At 38.6% G+C, this 24,701-nt stretch overlaps 1 protein-coding gene and 1 pseudogene across 6 annotated transcripts in view; both read right to left on the bottom strand.

The window, feature by feature from the left end:
- The window catches only part of SLC25A26 (solute carrier family 25 member 26), a 171,405-nt gene that overhangs the window by 40,270 nt on the left and 106,434 nt on the right, over positions 1 to 24,701 (bottom strand). The window lies entirely within an intron of this gene.
- LOC116466488 (developmental pluripotency-associated protein 4-like) lies at positions 11,209 to 14,934 on the bottom strand (annotated as a pseudogene).

Genomic DNA, 24,701 nt, shown 5'->3' with positions numbered 1-24,701 from the left:
AAGGCTGCAGTCACTTGAAAACAGTATGGCTCTTCTTCAAAAAAATTAAGTAGTAGAATTACCATAAAATCCAGCAATTCCATTTCTAGATATACACCTAATAAAAAGGCAAGCCACAGAGTGGAATATTTGCAAAACGTGTATTTAACAATGGAATTGCGTTTAGAATATAAAAAGAACTTTCAAACCTCAACAATAAAAAGAAAGCTTGATTTTTAAAATGTGCACAAGACTTGAACAAGCACTTCACAAAGGAAGATCAGTAACATAAGCACCTGATTCAACATCATTAGTCATCAGGGAAATGCTGAATAAAATCCAGTGATAAAACAATTTGATGGTTCCTTAAAAAGTTAAACAGAGAATGACCTTACGATCCAGACATTTTTGCTCCTGGGTATACAGCCAAAATAACTGAAAACAGACTCAAACAGACACTTGCATCCCAGCCTGCAGCATAAGTCACAATAGCTGAACATTTTAAGTACATTAACACATAAATGAATAAATAAAATATGGTATATACATACAATGGGATGGAGTATTATTCAGCCATAAAAAGGAATAAAGTTCTGACACATGCCACAATATGGATAAACTCTGAAAACACCATGCCAGGTAAAATAAGCCAGACATAAAAGAACAAATAATGTATGATTATAATCATAAGAAATATCTAGAATAGGCAAATTCATAGAGATACAAGCTACATTAGAAGTAGTTTGTGGGGGAACTGCATTAGAAGCTGTAGTTTGGCTGGGGGAAGGGGAAAGCAGGAAGCTCTGTATTTAATGATACAACCTTTCTGTCTGAAGTGATAAAAAGGTTTTAGGAATAGACAGTGATGACTGTTACACAACACTGTGAATGTAATTAATGATGCTGAATCTTACACTTTAAATGTTTAAAATGGCAAACTTTATGATTATGGTAGTGGCAATTTTACCACGATTTAAAAATTTTTTTTTAGAAACCGCAATGAGGTGCCGTTATCCACTAAAACGGCTGAAATCAAAAGACTGAGAAAACCAAACAACAGAAAGGATATGGAGCAACCACAACTTTCATACTTTGCTGGTGGGAACTTAACACTTTGAAAGGTGGTTGCTAAGGTTTTAATTTCAATGAGAAATTTCACTCCTAGGTATTTATCCAAGAGCAATGACAATATATGTCCACAAAAAGATTTATACATGAATGTCACAACAGCTTTAATCACAACAGCTAACGTCCATCACTAGGAGAAGGGCTAAACAAATTGTGGTGTATTCATGTAAAGGAATATTAGTAATACAATGAAAAAAATTATTGATACATTGCTGTAACATGGACAACCCTTACACAGGTTATACTGAGAAAAAGAAGAAACAAAAAGAGTGCAGACTATATGATTCTGTTCGTATAAAATTCCAGAAAAGGCAAAAATAAACTGGGCAGGCAGAATGGGACTGAAGATGAGAGAACTTTCTGGGAATAGGGAAATATTCAACATCATAAGGATATGGATTACACGACTATACATTTGTCAAAAGTGTACAAATATAATCTGTGCATTTCAATATATATGAATTTTACCTAAAAATGTACTGTAAAAAATATAATAGTAGTCAAGGTAAAGAATGAGCGCAGACATAAATGAAATAAAAATGGCAGAATATTGATAGCTTTTGCAGGTTGGTGATAGGTACTTCATGGTTCATTATATTATAAACTCTGTTTACTTTGTGTATATCTGAAATTCTCCATAATAAAAAATAAGTGTATGTGTAAAGCATGACTACATCTGCATTATTAAAATTAATATACAGAAGTTCAACCAAAGTCAACTGTCATTAACAATTTGGAATAAATCTTCTGATTTATCTCAACACATTTAGTTTTAGGTTTTAATTTCTGGAGGTTTATTTTGTTTTAAACATTAGCATGTGTTCCAAAATTTGATTTTTCCCCCTAAACAATATCTTAGATATTTCCATGTTGATTAATATATTAATAGATCTATCATTCTTTCTAATGCACAGAATTTCATAATATTTAACTGTCCCTCATTGATGGCTTATTTCCATTTTTCTTCCTCATAAAACACAACTTTTGTTTAATCAATCATTTCTAATGTGTAGGATATTCTAGCTGTATCATACAGACTGTAAATATTCAACATACCTCACACTAACATGGTAGGCTAAGACCCAGCGTTAACATTTCCACAGTACAATCATCCTTCGAAAATGCCCAGTGTGAACATCCGGGTGTATCAGAACACAAAGAAATCTACTGTTAGGTATCAAGTTTAACAAATCAATCAAAATGAAAATCACAAAATTACACTGGCTTTCACAGTTGAAGTGAGTGATTGTAATGCAAAATTCAATTTAAACTGATCCCCTAGCTAATGTTCAATATTTGCTTTTATTTCACCCTGTTTCCAGGAGTCTGTAAGCATTACTGATGCAGTGCAATTATGGTATCAAGATTTTCCAACACGTCTGATTTAGCAAAATATAAAATACGATGTCACAGTAGATACAAGTTAAAATAAAATAAAACTTGTATCTACTGTGTAAACTTTTATCTACAATTAAATAAAACTTGTATCACCTAAAAATAAAGTTTTAAAAAGGAACAATTTTTGCTAGTTGAGGTTCTTAATAAAATCAGGAATACTTGAAAAGTTCTTAAAAATCTATTACTAATTATACACATACACACATATACATATGTTCCATTTATTTTCATTGGCTTCCTGGAATGAACTCTGGATCACACCACAATTTTTAAAATTGTCACTCAGCAGTCTGGATGATTCTTGTTCATGAAACCTGAAAACTTCTTGTATATAAGAAGCAATCCAAGAAGTTCATTTTTGGTTATTCACAGTCATTTCCAGTATGTTAAGCAGTACTGACTTCAGTCCTTTAAGAAAACAGCCAGGCAGTAGTTGAGGAAGGTAAACTGAAGACTCAGAAATTCCAAAACCAGAATTCCTATCAAAACGTTAGAACTCAAGCAGGGTCAGGAAACAGCTGTTTTTAGTTAGAATTTGCATGCAACTTTAATCTTTTATCAAATATAATCCGGTTGCCTCAAGATTTTTTTCTTGCAGCTGAGAATGACATCACTGTGTACAGTCCCGTTGTCTTTCCCATCCCCAACTTTCCTTCCCTTTCAGCAGCACATTTTAGCATCTCTTTACCGAGACAACAGCAAAGTGGGGAGAGGAAAAATGAGTGACCAATGCCTCAAGAAACACAACAATAAAAGGTAGATTTTTATTTTACTTATTATTCTATCAAATGTCCTTGTTAACAAAGGCATATGCTTATTTATCCAGGCTTTCCCTATTTCTGAGCAATTTTTCTGGTACCAAAGATGTTTTAATTGATGGTTTCCCAAATTCTAAAAAATAAAATTTTAGGCCAGGCACGGTGGCTCACGCTTGTAATCCCAGCACTTTGGGAGGCCGAGGCGGGCGAATCACGAGGTCAGGAGATCGAGACCACGGTGAAACCCCGTCTCTACTAAAAAATACAAAAAATTAGCCAGGCATGGTGGCGGGCACCTGTAGTCCCAGCTACTCGGAGAGGCTGAGGCAGGAGAATGGCACGAACCCAGGAGGCGGAGCTTGCTGTGAGCCGAGATTGCGCCACTGCACTCCAGCCTGGGCGACAGAGCAAGATTCCGTCTCAAAAAAATTAAAATAAATAAAATAAATAAAACAAAATAAATAAAATAAAATAAAATAAAATTTTAAAACCTAGCCAGGAACAAGAAACTTTCTCATTTATTATTCAAATCATTTGTATAGATACATCGTCTGCGCATTTATGAAAAATTACAATTAGAAAAGAATCATGAAAAACATTACTAAAAAGCAGCTTGTTGGGTGGTTAGGCCCTATGAACAGCTCCCTAGCTTCCTCCTTTCCCACCTGCCTACTCATCTACTCTCCTTCCTTCCTCCCTCCCTCCCCACCACCCACAACTTTCCCAAAATAACCCAGTATTAAAAGCACCTTTGAAAGCAGCCCTGTTAACAAAAGATGGCAACCAGGAGGCTTAGTAGTAATGCAGCACGGACCAATTTATACTGCTGTATGGTCGGAAGACAGAAGGGGCTGAGGAACAGAAGAGAAGACAGTAAGCTTGATAAGGCAGGCAGGGGAGGTGTCTGACTTACTTCTCATCACATCCAGCATCTCACCTAACAGGACACTCGATACATATTTCTCACATGAATGAATGGAGGAAAGGCAAAGAAAGGGACGAAGAGAAGGGACGGGATAAGGCTAAAAGAGTTAGGGGAGAACCCGGGTCTTGTGGCTCACGGTCCAAGGAATAATATTACTGTTTCTACTCATCTACTGCTGATTTACAGTATTTGTTAGAACAGTGTTTTGAGAGCAGAATATTAAGACAAAAGAAAAGTGAATATCAATTATATACAAAAAGGATAAAACACAAAAATAAATCCCATTCTTTACGTTTGTCAGTTAATCCAACAGGCCAGATAAATATGCACATATACACATCCCAGAAATTCCCAACTCTGGAGCATCACTCCATAAATGCTTTCCCAATTAATTCTTATTTATGACAATAGAAAACAGCGCTACCATCCAGATGTTGAGATCTACAAATAATCTGCTTTATACATTTAAAGAAAAGCCATGCTTCACAACCATAATTTGGAGCAGAATTTAGGGCATTTAATAAATGGGCAATTAACAGCCACAAGACACTGCCCCCAATTTACTGCTTTTTTCCCCAGTTGTTACACAGGTTGGAACCTATTATATAACTTGTAAACACTCTACCACAAGTAATCTGTGTTTGACCCTAATTACAACAGTTCATTTATATCAGCCAATTAAGAGATAAATCAGGAAATATAGAAAATAGAATGCAGGATCTGATACAGATTTTTAAAGTTGGTAGGAAAAATAAGTATCAGCTAATAAAAGGAGAAACAAGATATTAAACCAGATTTTATCAGTTAGCTTTGCTGCAATAACAACACAACCCTCAAATCTCAGTGGCATACATCACACCTGTATTTCCCAGTCACATTACATGTTAGCTCTGGGTTAGCTATGGCTGCCCTCAAAGCTGTGGCTTTTGCCCTGAGTGTCTTCTTACCCAGAATCCAATCCAGAAGAACAGATCATATTTGGGACATGCTATTCTCAAGGCAGAAGGCAGAAGCAAAAGGGATGACAGAAACCTGCTACACCTCCTAAAGCTTCCGCTCAGGGCCAGGCCCAGTGATTCACACCTATAATCCTAGCACTCTGGGAGGCTGAGGCCAGTGGATCAGTTAAGGCCAGAAGTTCGAGACCAGCCTGGCCAACATGGCAAAATCTCGTCTCTACTAAGAATACAAAAAATTAGCCAGGCATGGTGGCGCACATCTGTAATCCCAGCTACTCAGGAGGCTGAGGCACAAGAGTCACTGGAATCGGGGAGATGGAGGTTGCACTGAGCCAAGATCATGCCACTGCACTCCAGCCTGGGCGACAGAGCAAGACTCTGGTCTCAAAACAAAACAAACAAAGCTTCTGTTCAGGACTGGTATACTTCCACTCATACTCCATTGGCCAAGTCTTAAAATCAAGTCTGACTATGAGACAGGGAGACACAACAAATCAAATCACACTGCAACAGACAGGGAAGTATCATCAATCTTCTCAGAGAGAAAGAAGCAAAGGGTTGAGAATAATATATCACTCCTATAGGTCTTCTAGTTTCCATGCCAAATGCTGTTTTACCTGCTATTGTTAAGTCTAGACAAAAGATCCACAACTGTTAAGGGAACGAAAACATAAAAAATCCAGGCCAAAAAAGATTCCAGAAAGAGTCAGACACAAACTCACCTCCCTTTACCTACACTACCATTTTCAATCTGTCTGCTGCAACAGAACACAGCCCCGGGACCTGCAGATAGTTAACTGGAAGTGAAGGCTTGCACTCTCTGTAATACAGAGGAGGGAACTGGAGGGTGTGTTTTTTGTTTGTTTGTTTTTTGTTTTTCTAGGTTCTGGGCAAGTATCTGGAGACAAGCCTCTTTGAACCCTAGAACAAGGACCATCAACTAACGGTTCTAAGAAAAGCCTGGCCCACAGAGATCTGATGACCCTTGCGTGGGGAACAGGGAAGGCAAAACATCTACATCTCCTTGAACCATTACAAGCCAAAATCAGACCTGGGCCTTAATAAGCTGACCAAGAAAACACGACAACACATAAAGAGGCTGAGCATCCAGAAAGACAGGGGTCAAGATGAAGGGAATAAATCCCAAATCAAATAGAGTTGCTTGGAGAGACGAAGGCCAATATGAGTCAGAAAAATTAAGGGACACTGGGGAGATTTAACTACAGCAGAGAGAAGCTTTCCCACATCTAAAAACATGATTTTCCAAATAAACCATATAGTATATTAAATGAGGGAAAGAATGGTTCACGACGAAGATCCAAGTTTGTGGTCTGCAAGGTCAAATGGAAAAAACAGCTCAAAGCAACAAAATAGAAATGATGACAGAAAAGATAAGAGACTTGGAGGACAGATCTAATAAGATGAACAGCAGTACCAGCAGAAGAAAGATGAAAAGACAGAGGAGAGGCAGTAATAAAGCAGAAGAAAATTTGCTTGGGCCAAAGAAAGACCTTGGCCTGCAGATTAAAAGAGCTCATGTTATTCTACACACAGATCTTGACACATCCTACTAAATTCCTGACTCTATGAGAAAATATTTTTACAAGCTTACAGGTAGGTAGAACATAGTACTTCGGGAAACAAAAATCAGAGGCATCAGACTTCTCACCCGCAACAATGGAAGCCATAGCAATGGCTCTAGCAAACTACTGAGAGAAAAGTAGCAATCCCTAAATACAACACCTGTCACTTGTCCTGAAAAAAAAAAATGTATGTATGGATACTCAGAAAATACACCACCCACATATGTCATACGGAAAAACACCTGAGAAAGATCTCTGATTGAGGAACAAATGAATTAGAGACCTCTGGGGAAGGACAGGAGAGACAAGCAGCAGGAAATAAACCCTGTCTGTGCCTGCACCTGCTTTCTCTATAGATACACAGTTTCATGTTATCTTTATCTGTTCCACTAGATAGATAATAAAGTTCAAGCACTGGCTGGGCACGGTGGCTCATGCCTGTAATCCTAGCACTTTGGGAGGCCAAGGCAGGCAGATGGCTTGAGTTCAGGAGTTCAAGACCAGCCTGGGAAACACAGTGAGACCTCATCTCAAAAAAAATAAAAAAAGAAAATCCAAGGGCTGCCAAATTACACTTGCAAGTCTAATTCTAGAAAATCATAAATTGTAAGGCACATCTCAATTCCAGAGGTGCTAAAATGCAAAAAAAAAAAAAAAAAAGTGCTTTAGTTTTATGAAATATGGTAGTTATATATATTTAATCTAAATTAGTAATATTAATTGTTATGGCAACATGTAATAAACTCTAAATAAGAATACTTGAAACAAAACAGATGTACAGCAAAGTATTATCTACTAAGGACTGAACTGAAAGTATGAAACTGTCTCAGGAATATCAAAGCATTGGAAGAAGGACTAAACACAGTAGGAGTAGGCACATGCTAAACTTCTTGGCTGGAGGCAGGGTGTGGTGGCTCACACCTGTAATCTCAGCACTTTGGGAGGCAGAGGCAGGTGGATCACCTGAGGTCAGGAGTTCGAGACCAGCCTGGCCAACATGGCGAAACCCCATCTCTACCAAAAATACAAAAATTAGCCAGGCTAATTTTTGGTGTCACACACCTGTAATCCCAGCTACTCAAGAGCCTGAGGCAGGAGAATTGCTTGGACCTGGGAGGTGGGGGCTGCAGTGAGCCAAGATCGTGCCATTGCACTCCAGCCTGGGCAACACAGCAAGACTCTGTCTCAAAAAAAAAAAAAAAAAAAAAACCAAACTTCTTGGCTGGGCGTGGGGAAAGCAGAACAAGAGGAAAGTGAAAATATTCCAAAGTTATCACCTTACTGAGGAGGGATGTAAGCAGGAGACAGAAGTTATCATAGCAAAGACAAGTTGATGGGGAAAGTCACATGTTTTATTTTTAAATAATGGCATATAAACGTTTCTGAGTACAGGGAAAGAAAAGGTCACCATTAATGGAATGGAAATATACAGTAGAATTTCCAAAGTAACAAGAAATTTTTTAAAAAAGAAACCAAAAATAAATTGATCAAACCAGCAAAAACCAGATATAAGAAACTGCAAGTTAAAATATGCAGCAAAGAAAGCAAGAAAAAACTATATGACACATGAAGAAAGTAAATTATTCCATTAAAAGACCTATCTACATTCTGTTTTAAAAAAAACACACATAAAACAAAATAAAGAAATGTTGGAAATAAAAGGATAGGCATGGAAATGAGATTTAAAAGGTTAAAATGACTAAGTGGGATTTTTTAAAGGGTATTAAGTAATGACAAAAGCCATGCTTTATGAAAACAGTATATCACAAACCAATACTCAAACTAAAATACAGCAGTTAAATGAAATACAAATTCAAACTACATAGGGATGTCTACCGTTTGCAGTATCAATCAACATTCCTTAAGAACTGGTGAATACAGTAAAAGAAAAAATAACTTGGTGGAAACACGGGAAAAGGAAGGGAGGAAGGGAGAAAGAAAAAACTTTTCTTACTCTGCTACAATTACTTTTGCCCTAGAAAACCCAGAAGTTTAGATACAGCATAGTACCAGAGTTATATATAGATATATAAACTAAACAATAATTAATAAGCACTTTAAATAAGGTTCTCTTATAAGAAGAGATATTGTTTCCATATATGTTAATAATGTCTAAATTATATTAATAATAAATCTAAGGTTTTAAAAAATGACTGAGATACACAAACTCTCACAAATCACTACCCAAGAAAAGAAGTAACCAAGATTTTCCCATAGATTCTGTTCTTGAATGACAAACAGCTATAGGCTGGTAGTTTATCTTGGATCTGATTCCTTGCAAATGAGTTTGGTTCTTCCAGTATCAAAAGAATTTTCTTATAAGAAAGTTTCATATTTGAGGAAGTGTTGCTTAAAAAATTTATAGACAGAATCATCCATGGCATTCATTTAACTTTTTGAATGGGCAAAAGTTTGCGTGGATGTTTCAGCAGTTTACAAACTTTGTGTATTCTGTCAAAAAAAAATGCCTACCCACTCCCCCAACTCCACCCACTATATGTCTATTTATTTAAGGATCACTTATATAGATACTATCATTGTTAGCTAACATCTCAAGGCACAAGTTAGGATAAAGCACACTGCCTACAACAGAGTTAGAATACACAGAAATATATAGATGCAGATATGAACACACATACATGAAATATATTTTATATATATCCTACTCCTGTTGTACACTAACATTTAACACACACACACACATATATATAACATATGCAACATTTAAACAATCCTGATAACTGTGCAAAATGCTGGCTGACCTGTTGTCACATCTCATTGGAACATCAGTATTTTTCCCTGTCTACTCAACGTTTCCATTAGGTTGTCTAATAGACATGTTAAACTAAACATGTCCAAACTCACCTTCTAATCTTCCTCCCAAACCTGCTCTACCTACAGTTTCTCCATCTTAAAGATTACTACATAGGCTCAGTTGTATAGGCCAAACCAGACCCTGGAGTCACTTTTGACAGCTTGCTCTCTCACACAAACTGCATCCTATCTGCCAGGCTAACTTACTGGAAGCTCCTGATGTCAAGAGCGTACTGAAAAACGAGCAGAAAGCATAAAGGTAAGGACGGGGTGAGAGTAGGGTGTCCTAATGAATCAAAGCCCCTAGAACAGCATCTGGCACACAGGAGGTTCTCTGTAATTATTTACTGAAGGAATAGATCTCTACAAAAAACACGCTAAAACAGTTATAAAGATCAATACCATAGCTTTTAAATCTAGAAGTTAATTCATAATCTCTACCTACATCAGTACTGAAATGCATTGGGGAAACTGATGCCTATAATCCCAGCACATTGGGAGTCTGCGGCAGGAGGATGGATTGAGGCCACGAGTTCGAGGTAACAGTGATGGAGCAAGGCTCTAGCTCATAAATAAACAAATAAGTAACACTGAATAAAGTAGGAAGAAAAAAACTGGAACAATCTGTCACAAAATACTAATGGTCTTTTAGTGTCTGTTAGTGCCTTTCTTCTTTCAATTTTCTTACATTTAAAAATGTAACAAATATCCAATTCCTTTACAGTAGAAAAATTTCTTTTAAAACTCTAATGGAAACTGATCTCAACATTGTCTAACACTTACATTCATTCTTGGGGGTAAGGAAATAGGGAAAAAAAGGGAGAACTAATTAAAAGCAAACTGATCACAATGTTTTTCATTATTAAGCAGGCACACACTCCAACTTGCTCCTGGGGTAAACAATCCTTTGCTTTTCCAATTCAGTACCACTTACATGCATAAAATTTAAATGACTTTCTAAATGTGTTTGGTTAACAGAAGGATACAGAATTTTAAGAAAATGAAGAGGTCCTTAAGTATGACACATTAAAAAGAAATTTACAGACACTCCAAGAGGAGAGAAATAAAAATTATGGTATGCATGCAAATTAAATATGAAAATGGAAAATCTTCTGCAGAGAACTTTACAGTAAGCTATTATTTTAATGAAAGGGCCACCGACTTAATATGAAATTCCAATGCAAAAACCAAAAAAGTCACATCTCCATATTTCACGTCTTTAAAATCAAAGTAAGCATAATAATGGCAAACCCTTAGTGATCACAATGTGCCAGATGCTGTCTGAAGCACTTTACATACTTCACAAATACATCATAAAACATAACTAATTCTAATGAAACTTTTAAAAAGCTAGGTGGCACATATTTTGGATTTTTAAAAAGGTTGGCCAGGAGAAAATAATACTGTAAATCACCTGCTCAGAGGGTAATTTTTCGTTAAAGATATGTTCTCCTAATCCAATAAGGAAATATTAAATTTCTTAAAACACTTTAAATGGTGCCATTTAGACAACAAATAGAAAATTAAGGGCATAAGTCTAAATGCAAGTAATTTTATTAAAAGAAAATCTTATAAAGAGAAACTAAGTATTTTACTAACTAGGAAATGTACAAGACACACAAGCTTTATTGATTAAAGAATGTATAATACTTCTATAAAAATGCCTAAGTTATTTCTTGAATGCTGAGAGCCTTTAAAGATCTTTTAATGTAGGTGACTTTAGCAGCTGTCGATGAATGGAGGTACTGTTAAATAGGAAACAGAAGTGGATCAGCTGACAGACCTTTTAGAGTCCTATCTTCAAAGGAAAGAGGATGAAAAGAAACCATTTAAAAATATGTGAGCTGATGGGGAAATCTAGAGTCCACAGCTGATCTCCTATTTATTAGTAGGTAATGTGTTAGGACCACACGCTCTGAGTTTATGACTATGAAGGTCTAACACTGATTCAGGTGAAGAGTGCCTCGCAGAACCAGCTTTCATATTAAATCAAGTTATATGGGGAAAATAGTTGAAGTCTAACTATAAAGAAACACCTTCCGTATGAAATAACCTGTTCTTTGAATTTGCATCTTAATAGGACTTTTATTCTCTTTTCATATCATTACAAAAGAATGCATCATCATCACAATACTAAACAAAACACAAAACAATCTGCACAACTTTTTTAAGGGAAAAATGTGTGTATTGTTTATTACACTGAACGATTCTGACCACCAACAACCAATGGCAGGAGGGAGGGAATAACACTGAGACCATAAAACCACCTTGCTTCTTAACAAACTTTCCTCCTTCACTTTAACATTTTTGAGGATTCTTCCCCAAACCTATTAATTCCATATCATGATAGTTACAAATTTTCCAATTCTGCCACTCCTTTCAGCGCATTATTTTTTGTATCTTCATTAAAGTGGCAAAAAAAAAAAAAATCCCCTACTCATAATAATAAAACAATGTTGGAAACGGACATTAAAACACAGGACAAGTGAAAAACAGATCTGTCCTAAGACTCAAAGGACTATAAATTTAGGAAGTACACAAAAAATTAAAAATTAAACTCAATTTGATACATTAAATATGTGTAGCTTTTTGTATGTCAATCATAGAAAAAGCAGTTTTAAAACAGATGATCCAACCCATACTACCAACTGATAAACAAAAAAAAGCAAATGAATCATGAAAAAATCATCCTTTTTGAATTAATCCTTTCAGTGAAGAATACTAACAATTATTTGCATTGCAACGAATACAGTTCCCTAAAGATAACAGATGAATTATTTTATACGTACATTTCATTTTTATTTTTAGAGAACTGGTTGATAAATATATTTTAATTTCAATGTATTATACACTTATGAGTGGGAAGCAACCTTAAACATTTTTAACAGCAGAAATATATAAAACAATTGTAAGTGGAAATAATACAGACAAAGTGCCTTGTGTTTGTATCCTGGAGTCAAACCACAGAAATCTTAGGTTACTAAGAAAACTTTGAAAAACATTATTTTGAATATTAAAAATCATGCATTTTGGGGAGGGAGAGAATTAACGGTCTTCCTTTCCCTTAAAATACTTTACAATTTACGAAATATACAATTGGAATGGAGCAACTCCTAAAATAATCAGTACTGTGAGGAGGGAAATTGAGCACAGACAGAAACTACTGCTTCTTCACTCAACCTGTTCCCAATGCTCAGCTGAAGAAGTTCCCACCTAAAAGAGCAGAAGTCATTCTATTTTAGACGGGTAGTGTGAATGACCTTTTCTACGTATTAACTAGAATTAAATGGTAATTTGTAAAATGCTTTTCCATTTTTAAACATGAGAGTCTCTATCTGAAACCACAGAGTGGCAGGTACTGCCAGGGTCTTAGGCTAACATCTGCAACCCACCAGTCTGCATGGCCTATAAGTAGGTGTGGAGAGAACCAGAGTTCACCTGTCAGCACCACCACAGACTCGACTGTCTGGGCTTTCTGCCATTAATTACCAGAGATGTGCCCTTTTTCTTGGTATTCTTTTTCCGCTGGAGGCTTCTGAAGATCTTGTTCCTATGAACACATTTCGGGCTCAACATACTGTCTGCAAGGTATGGGGGTGGAAAATTGGAGGCAGGAAGCAAGAGGCATGCGTGCACTCACTCTCCCTTCCTGCTTCTCGGGAACCCAGGCTTGTCCAGCATGAAACTGGAGGTGAACCCAACCATCCGTGTCTGCAGGGAGACTTCTCCCATGGACCACACGCCACTTGACACCACTCTTGTGGAGATTCCATTCACTGCCTCTGGCATCCCTGCCCTGGCTGCAATTCTGGCCCAGGAGGCCAGCGAAGCCTCTGGGGCAGAAGTTGTCACCACAACCGTATTAACTCCTTCAAGGAGAGCAGCAGACTCTACCAGGGCAGGCAACCCCTCCTCAGGAAGAAGAGCGACTCTGGGAGGACGCATCTCCTCAGAACTTTGCAGGGACATCTCCCCCTTTTCCACCTTTGATTTTTTTCATAATGTCTTCCAGATTCTGGCCTCCTTTTCCTGTGCTAGGAATATCCTTTTGATTTGGGTAGGCAAAGGAACACAGGCCCTTATGTGCATCTAATTTCTGGTCTCTGTGCTCAGCTTTAATTGGTGGCACCAGGCCCACAGAATGTACCAGTGAATCTGATTGACACTGGTACATTAGAGGGAATGGAGGGATTGGTATCGTCTTCTGAGGTTCTGGGTTGTCACTGCACTCTGCCTTCTCTGGACAGAGCATTTGGTCACTTTTGACAGATCTCTTTCATTTAGTCCCCTTCCCTGATGTTCCTGGTAAAAAAATTGTACTTGGTGCAACATTTCTTTCTAATTAAAACATACTAAATATAAACAAGGAATGACCAAATACTCTAAGAGCATAAAATACACTTTCAAAGCATATTAATTCTGAATAAAACACAGTACATTTACTGATAGAGATCAAGGCACATATCTGTATTATATGTATTTTTCAGTTTGACACAAAATCAAAATATAACTGTGTAAATACTTGATTTCCCAGAAAATTTTGTTACATGTTAATTTCTCTCTCTCTCTCTCTCTCTCTCTCTCCTTCAAGAGTCTCGTTATGTTTTGGGCTCAAACTCCTGGGCTCAAGTAATCCTCTTACTCCAGCCTCCTGAGTAGGTGAGGCAACAGGCGCACCACCACACCCGGCAATACCTTTCTTTCCTGATGACTAAATCATTACTTACCTTTCCATTATTAACTTAGATAAGAAAGAAATGAATGGATGGAAAGGACAGTCATAACAGAATGAACCAAAAAAACCTAAGAGCTCTTTAAAGAGTATAAATTTCTTATGGAAAGTCTGTAAGTAAAACAATGTGAAAGTTAAAAGAAAACCTTAGTTTAATTCAATCCCCACTAACACCACAAATATTAACCGAAGGCCCATAAGCGCCCAAAGCTAAGGTAGACTTCAGAGATACAAAATGATTAAAACAAGGTATTTGGCCTCACAGAGCCTACAATCTAAAGGAATCTCTTTTTTACATTTTTAAAGAATAACATGTTTCTCTACTAAATAGAAGTTCATGTCTTCATATCCCCATGACTATAACAGTGCCTGGCCCACTGTGGGCACTTAATAAGAAACTGCTGAAACAGTTGAAATGAATTACAGCATAGCTTGAAAAGGCACTAAAAGTTCAACAGCACTTAAGTAGATGCTGGCTGCCCTTCCTCTCCTAAAGGTTGATCCTTCTCAAACTCCAAAGCTGAGAAAATCATCAGATGTATGCTGAAGTTCTGTGGACTCCACCCTCACCTCCAGGCCCCACCCACAGCTGCAGAAGCAACTCAACAGAAGATTCTGAAACCAGTTCTGTGGTGCCCAAGGAAAAGCCAAAGCCCATGTGAGCTGGAGAGGGACACCAGTATGGTGGTGCTATTTAGGAAAAGACCAGTCAGGAGATTCCTGCCACAGAGTGTGAAAGCATGGGAGATGGGAGTCTGAGCTAGGTTAGTAGGAGTAGAATTTGGAGATACGAACCAGCATGACGCATTTTAGAAAAACAGCTGGTAGAGCTTTGGCAATTCAATGTGAGGGCTAAAAGAGAAGTCAAAGATGAGAAGAGCAGTGTACATTGGTACAGGGAAGGATAGGCAGTCTGATATTTGGGCTACAGTTTGCTTTTCCTATTAATAGGATCTGTGACCTTGATTTTTTTTTTTTTTTGGGGGGACAGAATTTCACTCCGTCTCATAGGCTTCCATAGGCTGAAGCCCCAACCCCCAAAGCCTATCCTTCTCCTGGGTTCCCGAGCTCAGTCAGTGTGGTCACTACACATCCAGATGGTTGTGTCAGAAATCTGTGGATCCTTCTTGGCACCTCCTTTCTCTTCACCAGCTAGCAGCCAATCCTATCTTATGAATTTGCTCTCCTAAATATTTCTTCAATCTATTTCTCCCCAGTGTACTCCTAGTCCAAGCTACTATTACATTTCACCTGGACAACTGCAACTCCCCGACTCATCTCTGTTCAACCTCTTTTTACTCCCCCACCATGATCCATTTTCCAGAGGAGCCAGAGGCAACATTAAGAAAACAGACCAAACTGATCACCTGGAGTTTCACCAGGCTGGAATGCAATGGTGTGATCTCGGCTCACTGCAACCTCCACTTCCCACGATCAAGCGATTCTCCTGCCTCAGCCTCCCAGGTAGCTGGGATTACAGGCATGCGCCACCATGCCTGGCTAATTTTTTTGTATTTAGTAGAGACGGGGTTTCACCATTTTAGACTGGTCTCAAACTCCTGACCTCAGGTGATCCACCCACCTTGGCCTCCCCAAGTGCTCGGATTACAGGCATGTACCACTGTGCCCAGATGACCTTGATATCTTTATTTCCTTATCTACAAAGGAAAGTTATTAGACACCAAGATTTCTCAAGTCCCTTCCAAACTTAACGTTTTACCATTCTAAGGTTCCAAAGGCTTTAAGTTTCATTGGCTGAGAGAACCATGTATAAGGCACTGACGGGACGTTCAGAGGTGTGATACTGAAATAAAGAAGATTTCACATTGTTGTGGGACCACAGATGCTTAAAAAATGATTTTGACTACAGATTATTATTTTAGTTTAACTGTTTTCTGGACTGCAACACAGTGAGTGGAAAGAGCAAAAGCTATGAAGCCAAACAGATTCTCGTTAGAATCCAGATCTGCCAAATGACCTTGGGCAGGCTACTCAATACTCCTTAAGTCTCAGTACTTAATCCATGAAAGAGAGGCACTAACTGGGAAAATAAGAGACAAGAAAGAGCTGGGACTCATGTTCACTGGCAGCTTCTCTTGAGATGGTTCTGCAGAGTCCCTTATTTTAAGGATTTTATCTTCTCACCTTCCTTCACTGCTGCTGTCATGTAAGATACTTTCAAATTTTAAGAAGAAAATGATTTATTAGCATAATCTGTGGTGGTTGAAGATTTCTGTTTATTGAACATTCCAACAAAAATGTTAAGACTCACAAAGCTGCTGAACCCGAACAGGTTTTTTGTTTGTTTTCTCCCAATTCCATCTGATATTTCTCCAACCCAGACAGGTCCTCTAGCTCCTAATCCGTATGTTCCAATCTCCACTCAGTATCTCCACTTAGCTATTTCACAGGCACTCTGTATGTCCTGCAATCTAGCCCACAGGCTGAAGCCCCAAGCCCCAAAGCCTATCCTTCTCCTGGGTTCCCAAGCTCAGTCAATGTGGTCACTATGCATCCAGGTGGCTGTGTCACAAATCTGTGGATCCTTCTTGGCACCTCATTTCTCTTCACCAGCTAGCAGCCAATCCTATCTTGTGAATTTGCTCTCCTAAGTATTTCTTCAATCTATTTCTCCCCAGTGTACTCCTAGTCCAAGCTACTATTACATTTCACCTGGACAACTGCAACTCCCCGACTCATCTCTGTTCAACCTCTTTTTACTCCCCCACCATGATCCATTCTCCAGAGGAGCCAGAGGCAACATTAAGAAAACAGACCAAACTGATCACCTTCTGTTTATAAAACCTTCAGTGATTTTCTGTTGCATTTAGGATGAAGGAAAATGTCCTTCCATGGTCTTCGAGCCCCTGCACGCACTGGCTCATTTCCAGCCACTGGGCCCTCCTTGGTGCTTTCTGCTACACTGGCCTTATTCCCAGGGCCTTCTTACATATGATTCCTCTGCCTGGGCTGCTGGGCCTTCCCTGCACCCCCTTATCACGTAATTAGTTGCTTTTCATAAATCAGAACTCAGACCCAACAGCATACCCTCAGGAAAATGGAATGAACTGGTCCAGACTAGATCAGGTGTCCAAGCCAGACATTCTCATAGCACCTATAAAGCACTCATTACATTCTAATTAAACAATGTCGGTTTCATTTACCAGACTGTGAACTAGGCAAGAGGCAAAAGCAAGGCCCACAATGATCTTCTTAACAAATGTTTCCCCTATGCATAGTACCTGGTACATCTGAAAGATTGAATATGCATTTGTAAATGAATCCATGAGCTAACCACCTATCCATCCATCAACCAATCTACAAAACCTCATTAAGCTACTATATAAACAAGATAGGTGTGCATCACGTGCATCACCCCACCTTTCTTTAATTGTTATTTGATTTTTATTCTGGCTATCTTTTATTTTTCATTGAATATATGCCTTATGTCTCCCATAAACTGAAGCTGCATGAATGCTTCTGAGGGAAATGCTTGTACTAGAATTGTGGAAACAAGATAAGGCAAGGGTTAAGTCAATCCTCCAACATAAAGAAAAATCCAATCTGAATTTCTCTCAGAAGGACCCTGTCCACCCCCTAATAAGACGATATATAAGCCCAAAATTCGAACTGCCTATTTGAGTCACATTTATTTGTGAATTCCTGGGTGCATATATACACCATCAAATCTATTTTTTCTCTTGCTACTCTGTCTTTTGTCGCTATAATTTGTAGGCCCCCAATTACCAAATATAAGAGAGTAAAGAAAAAAGATTTTTTCCTTCTCCCAAAAGACAGAGAATATAAGGCAAAAGGAAAAAAAAAAAAACAACTGTGCTTATAAAAGAACTTTAATGATGAAACCACCTTTGCAAAAATTACGACAGTGAGAAAAATCTGGCCTAACCAACTCCATCTTGCTTCTAACCTCCTAAGCTGCCCTTGTTCATTCCTGGGTGTAGGCCAAACTAACTTTGGGAGGAATTTAGTTCAGAGTTTAACTTTGAAATAAAGATGTTAACAGCCCCTCCCTGAAACAAACTCCCTCCTTGCTTAGGGACCAGATCCCCTTTGTAAAACTAACAAATTAGCCGCATGATTAGAAATTATGGCTCAGGAATCATACAGCCAGAGGCCACAAGATTCCCAACCTCCCTAATTGCTCCCATGGATAACATTATTATTTTAAGACCTAAGACTGGTGTTCGAGGTATTTTTCAGACTCTGCATTCTGATAGACCAGCTGGCATCACTCAGACCAATAAAATCTGGCTCAACTAGTTTTGCAATCCCACTCAGGAACAGAAGACAACAAGAAAACCAGCTTCAATCCACTAGGATTACATCCCTCCCTCAACCAAACAGCATTCCCCATTCCCTAGCCCCCTGGTGTCAAACTACACACACACACACACACACACACACACACACACACACACACACACACTTTTTAACAAACAGAGAGTTAAAAATACACATTTTTTTTCATTGCCCAGGCCGGAGCGTAATGGCTATTCACAGGCACTATCCCACTACTGATCAGCATGGGAGTTTTGACCTACTCTGTTTCCAACCTGGGCCAATTCACCCCTCCTTAGGCAACATGGTGGTCCTTGCTTCCAGGAGGTCATCACACAGTTGCTGAACTTAGTGTGGACACCCAACTGCCATACTGCTCTACAGCCCAGACCTCCTGGGCTCAAAAGATCCTCCTGTCTCAGCCTCCCAAGTAGCTGGGATGACAGGCGCACACCACCACACCCAGTATGTCAAAACTATCTTTATTTTAATTAATTTATTTATTTTTTGAGACAGGGCCTCAGTTTGTCACCCAGGCTGCAAAGCAGTGGGGCAAACAAGGTTCACTGCAGTCTTGACATCCCAGGCTCAAGCCATCCCTCACCTGAGCCCCCCAAATGGTTGGGACTACAGGCACGCACCACTAGGCCCGGCTACTTTTTCATTTTTTTGGTTGGTTGTTTGTTTGTTTTTGTAGAGACGGCACCTCACCACACTGCCCAAGCTGGTCTCGAACTCCTAATGCTCAACCAATCCGCCTGCCTCAGCCTTTCAAAGTGCTGGGATTACAGGCCAAACTATCTTTAAAAATTCCCAGCCTCTGAATTTTCACTGAGGCTGAGTAATAGTAAAACTCCAGTCTCCCATTTACCCAGCTCTACTTGTATTAAACTCTTTCTCTATTGCAATTCCCTTGTCTTGATAAATTGGCTCTGTCTGGGCAGCAGGCAAGAACTTGTTGAGTGGTTACAATAACTGATATAATACATTATTTTAGACATAGTACATTAAGACCAGAGTATTATTTTTATCACTATAAGGTTGACTGGAAAATGTGGTTTTAGTTCAGTCAAAGCCTGTTAAAGGCAAGACACTCACTACCAGTGCGGCATCTACTAACCCTCTCTCTTCCATCACCCCTTCCATTGCCCCACCCGATCTGAGGGAATGACCACATTTACACACATCAGTAGCCTCATGCTGTTCCACCTCAGAGAGGAAAGAGGAATCTCCACTATGCCTATTTGTAATGCTCAGAGCAGCTACTATAGTACATTCCTACTTCAAAAAGACTCATTTTCAATAGAAACCTTTGTAAAGAAATGAGTTTTATAATACTTTACTTGATTATCTTGAAACTTTCATTTTGATGCAATATAAACTGTAATAATTAAAAACCAAGAACGTAAAAAACAGATTGGGGGAAATTTGCTCCCACTTGATCACAAAACCTAACTAGAAATGTACTATTAAAAACTTGCAGAAAATTCTTTATATCAATGATTTGTGGTCTTCAATATCAGGCACTCAAAATAATTGAAGTCTAGAATGAAAAAGTCCATCTAGCAACTGATAATTTACACTGACTGAGTGCTGAGCTATAAATTTAGTTAGAAGTTTAAGCCATGGCATATGTATAAAACTTCAAATTCTAAGTCCACATTCATTTGCCCATGCTTGTTTGTTATTAAAACCACATGTTGTCACTGAATCATTTTATAGTTCATTTGAGACAAACATGCAGAAAATTGTGGGAAACAAATAAAGTCCTAAAAGTCTGTTAAAGGCAAGATACTCATTGCCAATGCAACCTCAGTTATGAGGCTTTGTGAAGCCTAAGCTAAAAAGTGTATCTGTGGTTGAAAACAGGTTTGTCTTAAGAAAACTCCACTGCAGCTGTAATGAGATTGAAACTGTAGCAACCACTGATCAAATTTTTATTTTTATCCCATAAACTAGAAAATAGGAATTTCACTGCTTAATGAGAAAATGTGTGCCAAAACTTTAAATATCTTTAACTAGTCACATATTTAAACTTCACAGGGTAAAAAGTGTCCTACATTTTAAAAATCTAAAGCATGCATCAACCTAGTGAATTAGTAACAAAGGATTCCTTCCTTAAAAGACACTTTGCTGTATCCTAAATGTGAAAACAGAAACATCTCAAAATCTCCCCACACTCATCTTCAAAGTTCATTTCATACCTTATAAGCATTTTAAAGCAAATTTGCTATGATTTGAATGTGTCCCCCAAAGTTCATGTGCTGGAAATTTGATCCCCAATGTGGCAGTGTTGAGAGGCAGGGTCTAATGGGAGGTACTTGGGTCATGGGGGCACCACCCTCATGAACGGCTTAATGCTGTTATCTGAGGAAAGAATTCCATATAAAAGAGCGAGTTTGGTCCCTCAATCTTGGACTTCCTAGCCTCCGGGATAATGAACAGGTAATTTCTGTTCATTATAAATTACCCAGTCTGTGGTATTCTGTCATAGCAGTACAAAACAGACTAAGATAAAGTTCCTCCTGATAATTCTGAATTCTAACTAGCATACATCACTCTCAAAATAAGAAAAAAAAAAAAAAAAAAAAAGCAGGCAGAAAGCTATATAACAAGAAAGCATAATACAACCCCCCAAGAAAACTTTTGAAAAATGTAAACTCAACTTTTGCCATTGTTTTCACAACCCCACGAATCAAGTAACAAACTGCTTCATCTCTACTTCCCTATAATTACTTTATGTACCCTGTCCCCCACCCACTGGGCACACAATTCAACCGAACAAACTTTTAAAAGACCTCTACAGTTTGCTAAGCATGATGGTTTATAAAGAAGAGATACAAATCCCTACACGGAACGGTTTCTCAAACTGGAAGGAACATCAAACCAACTATCAGCACTCCACACTAGCGCAATCTGAGAGCCCAGTGCAGGAGGGGACTGGGGGAGGGGGAGCCTTTCCAGAAGGGACAACACTGCAACTGAGCCAAGATGCATAGATTCTCATCATGCTATAAAAGACAAGAAAAGAACTCTAAATACAGAGAATGGTTTAAACATTAGCATGCATCATAATCATTTGGAAGGCTTGTTAAAACACAGATTCTAAGCCCGAGCCCCAGACTTCCGATTTAGGTAGGGCCTGAGAATGTGCATTAATATCAAGTTCCCAGGTTATGCTAATAATGCTCTTGGTCTTTTCACTGTAACACTATGTGATGAAAGAGGTGGGGGTCTCTGGCACGCGCTCTCTTTCTCTCTCAGGTGTTTTTTATAAAGATGCTAATCCCATCATGGGGCCTCCAGACCTCATGACCTAATTCACCTTCCAAAGGCCACATACCTCCTAATATCATCATCTTGAAAGTTAGAACTTCAAGGTAAGAATTTAGGGGGAACACAAACATTCAGACCATAACGATTATATAAATGTTTTAAAATATGACTATTTTTTAAAATTGTTGAACTCTAGCCGGGCGTGGTGGCCGGCGCCTGTAGTCCCAGCTACTCGGAGAGGCTGAGGCAGGAGAATGGCGTGAACCCGGGAGGCAGAGCTTGCAGTGAGCTGAGATTGCGCCACTACACTCCAGCCTGGGCGACAGAGCAAGACTCCGTCTCAAAAAAAAAAAAATTGTTGAACTCCGGGCACTTTTAAGCAAAGTTTAAATATTTCATAAACACATTATCTTAAACGTACTTCTAAAAATGCAACTGGTTTATACCGTTTCACACCTATTAGTATGACTACAATTTAAAAAGAAAAAAACAAAATAACAAGTGGTGACAAGACACTGGAACCCTAATACATTGCTGGTGGCAGTGTAAATGGTGCAGCCACGGTGGAAAACAGTTTGGGGCTTCCTCAAAGAGCTAAAAATAGAATTCCTTTATGACTCAGCAACTCCACTTACAGGTATACACCCAAAAGAATTAAAAGCAGGAACTCAGCCAGAACCTTGCATACCATTGTTCACAGCAGCCTTATTCACAATAGCCAAAAGATGGAAACAACCTGGGTGACCATCAACAGAGGAAGTATATCCATGCCATGTAACATTATTCAAAAAGGCAATGGGGTTCTGATACAAACTACAACATGGATAAACATTAAAAACACTGAGTTAAGTGAAATAAGCCAAACACAAAGGACAAATATCACGTGGTCCACTGATATGAAATAACTAGAACAGGCAAAATCACAGAGACGTAAAGTGGATTAGAAGTTACTAGGGGCTGGGGTGAGGGGAGAGTGGGGAGTTATGGCTCAATGGTTACAGTGTTTGCATCTGGAGTGATGAAAACATTTTAGAAATAGTGATCATGGCTGCACAACACTGAATGTAATTAATGCTATTAGGCACTTAAAATTGTTAAAATGGCAAATTTTAGTTTATATATTTTTTATTAAATACCACCATAAAAAGCTCAAGTTTAATTAATTCAAAGTTTAGTCTCAATTATTTGCCTAAAGGCCCACTAAAGATTAAATTGCTGTCCAGCACTTTGGGAGGCTGAGGCAGCGGATCACCTGAGGTTGGGAGTTTGAGACCAGTCTGACCAACATGGAGAAACTCCATCTCTACTAAAAAAAAAAAAAAAAAAAAAAAAAAAAAAATTAGCCAGGCGTGGGGGCGTGTGCTTATAATCCCAGCTACTCAGGAGGCTGAGGCAGGGGAATCGTTTGAACCCAGAAGGTGGAGGTTGCGGTGAGCCGAGATCACACCATTGCACTCCAGCCTGGGCAACAAGAGTGAAACTTCACCTCAAAAAAAAAAAAAAAAAAAAAAGATTTAATTGCTGTCACAGTACTTTGATTTCAGTTTAGATGACCCCTTAAGTTATTAAGATGTATCATATTGTTTTTGTTTTGTCCACAGTATTTACATGCTCATAAAGAAAAACAGCTAATGGAAGATTAGACAATTTTAACCAAATTTAATCAAATCAACTTTGAACGGTAGAAATAGTCACAGTAAACAAGCTCACTAAAATAGATAAGGAAGGTATAAGAATGCTAGATAAGCAACTCTGTTTCAAAGTAAATTAATTTTGTTTCCTCCAGTCATATGAAAAATAAGCCTCCTAATAAAAGCACACAAAGTTTTTTAATGGGATAAAACAGACCAGCAGGATGCATTATATACTGGTATGGTATCTTTGCCTATAGTTATTTTCTTAGCCATAATATGAATTTCCCAATGAACACAATCTCACTTGTCTCTGGCACTCCCTCAACTTTGAATACTTTGGGCACTTAAAAAGACAGAAAAAAAACAATTATATAATGAGGCTCCTAATATACAGGAAATGTGTAATGAGCTATGCCATCGTGTAACTTCTCTACTTCAGTAACTTTGGTTCCACAAATTCTAACCTGATTTAAGTGATGCTAACTCCTGATTTCTCACCTCAAAACTAAGTTTCTCAAGAATGGCTGTGACTCTGCCTTTACTGTTTGTTCTACAGCCTTAAGCATTTAGAAAATATCAGTGTCAAGTGAAAGTTGGTAAATATAGCATAAGTCACAATACGGGGAATGTAACTCAAATTTGTCAATCTAAAAGTCCTTTGAGGCTGGGTGTGGTGGCTCGTGTCTGTAATCCTAGCACTTTGGGAGGCCAAGGCTGGAGGATCACTTCAGTCCAGGAGTTAGACACCAGCCTGGGCAACAAAGAGACATCCCATCTCTACAAAAAAACTTAAATAGCTGGATGTGGTGGTGCATATCTGTGGTCCCAGCTACATGGGAGACTGAAGCATGAGTAACTTGAGCCCAGGATTTTGAGGCTGTAGGGAGCTATGATGAGACAGTGCACTCCAGCTTGGGTGACAGTCTCCCAGCCTGTCTCAAAAAAAAAAAAAAAATTTTTTTTTTAATAAATAAAAGTCAGGTGCAGCCAAGATGGTTGAACAGAAACAGCTCTGCTCTGTGGCTTCCACTGAGAAGGATGAAAACAGTGAGTGAATTCTGCATCTTCAACTGAGGACCAAGGTTCTCTCATTGGGACTGACTAGGCGGTTGGTGTGACCCATGGAGAGCAAGGAAAGGCAGCCTGGAGCAAGGGCCCATCTGGGAGCTTCACAGGGCGGCAGGGGGAAAGGGGGCTCCCTCCCCTGGTCAAGGCA

This window comes from Hylobates moloch, unplaced genomic scaffold (genome assembly GCF_009828535.3).
Source record: "Hylobates moloch isolate HMO894 unplaced genomic scaffold, HMol_V3 SCAFFOLD_4, whole genome shotgun sequence".
NCBI classification, from domain to species: domain Eukaryota; kingdom Metazoa; phylum Chordata; class Mammalia; order Primates; family Hylobatidae; genus Hylobates; species Hylobates moloch.
The sequence above is the reverse complement of the archived record's forward strand: the minus strand, read 5'-3'. Positions and strand labels throughout refer to the sequence as shown.